The sequence below is a fragment of the Pteropus medius genome, unplaced genomic scaffold, assembly GCF_902729225.1.
Source record: "Pteropus medius unplaced genomic scaffold, Ma_sr-lr_union100, whole genome shotgun sequence".
Classification (NCBI taxonomy): domain Eukaryota; kingdom Metazoa; phylum Chordata; class Mammalia; order Chiroptera; family Pteropodidae; genus Pteropus; species Pteropus medius.
Genome location: NW_024349519.1, coordinates 18,487,345 through 18,492,940, shown reverse-complemented (window position 1 = coordinate 18,492,940; position 5,596 = coordinate 18,487,345).

Below are 5,596 nucleotides of genomic sequence, written 5' to 3'. Positions count from 1 at the left end.
CGTATCCTGTTATTTTATGATTCATTCAATTACTAAACATTTGTTGAATAATAACTATATGTAAGGCAGTGCCTATGATAATATAAAAATCTGCATTTGCATTACATTTTCATTAATTTAGGCCACATGATATTTACAATTAACTACAGATATTCTATTTTAGATTACTATTAATATAATTCTATATGTAACTGAAACATAAACAATGAATTGGAAATAGAAAATAATTGTTGAAAATCAAATATATACGCATGTATGCATATAATGTTCTATATAAAAAGACGAATTGTCAGATGAGAAAAATATTCTTGCTTTAAGCAATTAGTAGCTCAAAATATTAAAGAAAAAATGATCTCTTCAGAGAGTACTGGTGAAATATGTAAAACTAACGATGAGGGGGAAAATGATTCACCTTTGAGTTTTCATTTTTCCCTTGGACTCAGGTCATAAGATCTAATAACCTTTATCACTCATAGCTATTCATATCATTAATGATTATAAACTTATTTGTTTTTATTCCTCTAGTTCATCCAACTATAGTATTTGATTTTCTAAGTACTACATATTATTTTTATCAATATTTTTCTAGGAAGAATTTAAATTTAAAAGAAGCTTCCATAGATCTCTTTAACAAATTGAATATAATGTTGAATCCTTTCTGTCCTTCAATTCCTCACTCAATATAACTACAAATCTTAGTATTTTTAAAACCAGGTAGACACTCTGTAGAAAGCAGCTATTTCATACACTGCTATGCTGCTCTTGGGCCCACGCCATTTTTTCCCCTCTATGTGGAATAGTCTATAAAAAGCTAAAGAGAATGTTAAATCTCAGAAAGGATAGAAACATGACTCACTGGCAAGTTGCAGCAATACAAACAGAAATAAGAATCAAATACGAGTGCTTTATAAAATATAGGGCACTATGTAAATCTAAGTACGTTATTCATTCATGTAAATAACATTTATTGCATGCTAAGAGATAAAGATAAATAAAATGTTTTCATTTAGGGAGTTTAGGGAGGAGAAAGAGATGCAGACTATAATTATAATTTGGTAGAGACAATATGGGATTATGGTGGAAGGAATAAATAGGTTGGCCCAGAGGAATTAGGGAATGTTTCTGAGCAGAAGTAACTTTCAAACTAAGAATTTAAACTTCAGTAGAGATTTGTTAAGTAACCAGGGAAGATGGTATTCTAGGCAGAAAAAGTAGCATGCACAGAGACTTGAAAGACCCTGATTTGTTCAGAGAACAGTAGGCCATTCCATACGACGAATACATGGGCAGGCAGGGCTTAGATCAAGAAAGACCTTGAATGCCAGGTAAATAGGCTTTGGATTTTACCCTCTAAGTTTTTCGAGCCATGAGAGGATTTTATGCAAGAAAGAAACATAATCAGATCTGCGTTTTTAAAAAGATCCGTTCTGGTAGCAGTGATGAATGTTCATATTAGGATATGGGAAATAAGGAAGAGAAATAATTTAGGGATATATTTAAAGGACAATTAATAAAATTTATTAACCAACAAATTGTGGGGACACCACCCACCTTCCCCTTTCCACGAAGTCAAAAATCCACATGTAATTTAAGTTGGCCTTGGCCCTCGCATATTGAGATTCCCAAGCATGGATCAAAAACAGTTTTCAATCCACGATTAGCTGAATTTGCAGATGGGAAACCCAGGGACACAAAGGCCAACCTTATATTTATTGAAAAAAAAATCCGCATATAAGTGGACCTGCACAGTTCAAAGCCATGTTGTTCAAGGGTCAACTATATTATTACATGGAGCAGTGGTTAGCTTATATAGTAAACAGATGTTAGGGTGTATAAAAAATCACCAAACACTTAATGACTATATTATATATCTTTGCACAGCCCATTTTCTTGTTTTGAATTTGTTAATAAGGCCTGTTATAGAGCCCTTAGTACAAGTTAAGTATGATATTGCATGTGTAAGAATGTTGTAAATTGCTCTTTCAAACTTTTCTATTTACAAATCATCTATGTAGCAGAAAATCCCAAACAGTTCTATATAGCAGGCATTTTACTTGTGCCTGTCCACTGTAACAAAATATCCCTAACTTCAGCCATTGGAGTGCTCACCCCATAAAAGTAGAGGGCTTTAGAGGGGAAAAGAATCATATGTAATGTCTTAAATAGACCAGTGCTGTTACTTTATAGATGAGGATCCAGAGGTTTGAACTGGGAACGGAGGTTAAATGATTTGTTCAAAGTCATACAGCTAATTAATGGCAAGGCCAGATATGACTGAATGTCACCCCACTCTATGAAGCCCTCTGCCCCTACATTATAACATACTTCTTTTTTTAATTCTCTACTATTTGAACTTTAGTCTTTCTCTTTTACAGCAAAGAACAAAGTAGATGATTAAAGCTTTGCTGATCAGGGCAAAGGAAGAGGTGTTTAATTTGAGCAATTCTAGGGGTTCAGTTGTAAAATCCTTGAAGACATTTTTGAACTATCTCCTTCTCTTTTATTCTCAAACCACCAGGCAGATGCCAATCTAGTCTAGAACCCCAGCTGTAGTAGAGAGATAAGCCGGCAGCAGGGTAACTAGTGCTGCTACATATTTCTTTCAATGATCCCCATTTATAATTGAAGAGCTCTCCAAAACATCAATATTAGAAGACTGTAGTTTGAGACAGGCCTTGAGTGGTTCACAGACAGGCTTGGAAAAACAACTGTTATGGAAGGCTTATTTCTATGACAAGGACAGAGATGCTACTACTTCCCACACTATACTTAAGTATTTATATCGCCATCTCCTTTTTCTAAGCTTCCCAGAGCAGGCCAAATCTTTCAGTCCCTATCACAGAGAATAATGGCTAGCATGCAGTTCGGATCCTATATATGGTTGTTGAATGAATGAGTGAAATAATTTTATCCATAACTCTTATTAGTTTACTCCTTAACAGAAAAAAAAAAATCTCTAATAAATTGACTTCCACATGTTATTTTTTGACCCTATCTTAGACCCTCAATCTCCATCCCTTCTGCCAAGACTGCCACTGAGCTAATTCCACTAAGCTAACTTTGCCTTTCCTTGTAACTTTTCATGATATATAACACTCTGCAGTTGACTCCTTAAGGGAACGGTTTACCATATTCTTTATTTTGTGAACTGATCCTGTAACAAAATATATAATGTAACAAATATATTTGGAAAGAAAACCTAATCAAAGTCAGAAAACTTTGTAGGTAGATTTTACTAAACATTAACATACATGCATAAGACACGTTTCTTGATAGAAAAAGGAATATTTTTCTCTTAAGAGTCTCTTCTTCCATTTTCTAGAGCTCATGCTTTTTTCACTACCTTTAAAAGGGGGGACAAACTGATTTGCTGATTTGATGTCAACTTGTTCTGTTTCTTTTTTCATATTTTAAGAAACTTTCTTTTGAGTTTTTCTTGTTACCATGTGTATTTTTGTTATATTTGAACTGGAAGCTCTTAAGAACAAGGATTGCCCTCTATATATAAATAGAGTGATGTTTATTTTTAATGCTCAGTAGTTTTTAACCCTTTTCCTTTTTTTCAGAGACGTTGCAATAGTCATAGGATAATGCTTGAAAAGGCAAATCATGATATAAGAAATCAAAGAATCTCATAGGATGAAAATATTAAAAATGCAATAAAAAGCAGAGGTTAGATATGAGTTTAGGTCTGAGTCAGTTATTGAAGAAGTATAGGGTGATAAAAAGGGGATATGTTATTTGGAAATAACTCTGTTGGGAGGTCAAGGCATGGGAAGAAAATGAAATTCTATAACCATTCTAGTACTGACTCAAAGTTGGGGATGATTGGGTGATGGGGAACACAGGATTCCTGACCTTCCACAGTGAAGCAGACACATATGTCCACATAACTGGAAGGTAAAGCAGATCAGGATAAGGCAGTAAGGTTATAGAAAAAAGGCATTATAGAGAAATTTTAAGAAAAATACAGTTTTCCTCATTAAGAGTGAAAATTATCCAGAGTACCTGAGAATCTAATGTACGAAGCTGCTTTTATTAGCTCCTAGAAACCACGAGGACTATTCTTTCTCTAAATCAGAAGCATGCCTCATTTTGTACTAAATTTTTTACTTACTGCTTTTTCCAAATTTTGGGACATATTATAGAATTGTACTTAAGATTTTAGATTTGACCCTTTAAGCACAGTGTATGCAATTTCTTAAGATACATGTTTTTATTAAGTGAATCTCTTATCACTTTTTGAAATATTCCTTACACTAATGAATCTTATAAAATCAAAGATTCACAGCTAAAAAGAATATAAGAAAAAATATGACCAATGTAAAGACTTCTCAGCAATACAGTCAAAAAGTCAAACGTTATAGCTGGACTGAGGTACTAGATTTCTAAGAGCATTATGATATTTAAAAGATTTGCTTTAGATTTTTAAAATTTGTAACCGTCACATAATATAGTTGATAACTCTTGATTTTCTTGCTGTTATAGCCAGTGACCAATGATGGTAATGTGGAACATTTCCTGCTAGTTATTCATTGATTAAAAAAAAAAAGTCATTTTTTTCAGAGACTGAGCAGGAGATAAGATGTCAAGAAGTAATAAGTGGTGAAATGAAAGAGGAGAATGCAAAAGAACCGAGGAGAGAAAACATTAAAGTGACGTTATTTTTTTCCCCTGTGTATGCAGATAGACAGGAAAATTATAGCAGTAATTGCAGACTCCTTTTCACCAAAGACAGAACGGCCTTGGAGAATTAGAGTAGGAGAGAAAAAGTCCATAAAACTGCATTCTCATCCAGGCCCCACCTGACTTGCTGGGTATGGCTCTGGCCAAGGTCATTTACCCTTTCTATGCCTTAGTTTCCTTAAATATTGAAAAAGATTATTTGCCTCTTTGAGCTACTGGGAAGTTGAATGAGATAAATGCTTAAGAAGCACCCAAAACTGGCAAGAGAAAGGTGCTATAAGAATACCACGTACAGTAGTACTATTATTATTGAACTGTGTATCCTGTTGGAATGAGTCATCTTACTGCAAAGATGCATAAGCAATTTCAAGTGTGGCTGAGGACCAGACACAATGGCAAGAGGCAAGTACTCTTAGGTGGTAAGAAAGACTTCAGTTGCAGTGAAATCTGACCTTCTCTTGTTCAAAGAACAAAAAAGGTGGAAGGGGTGGGGACCTGGATAAACAAGACTTTTAAATTAAGTATAATCATGTGGTTATGCAAACAGACTTTTAAAATACTAGAGCCAATTTGCATCCAGGATTTGCCACTTGCTACTAAAACCTCGTTTTTCCCATCTGGAAAATGGGGATTATAATCTGTAATTATAGCATCTATAGGATTGTTGTGGGGATTTAAAACGTACACCATTTCAAGGACTTTGTAAAGTTAGCTATTATGTAATTTAGGGGAGATAGAGGAAAGCAGAAATGCAGATTGACGATAAATGAATCTTTAAAAAAGATGTAAGAGAAAAGGCAAGTTTTTATTTTATAAAACATCATATGATTTAAGGGGCCTAGGAAGAGGAAAATTTGTTTTGTCAAGTCTGAATTCATTCATTTTCACCGGTCCATGGTAACTAGTCAAA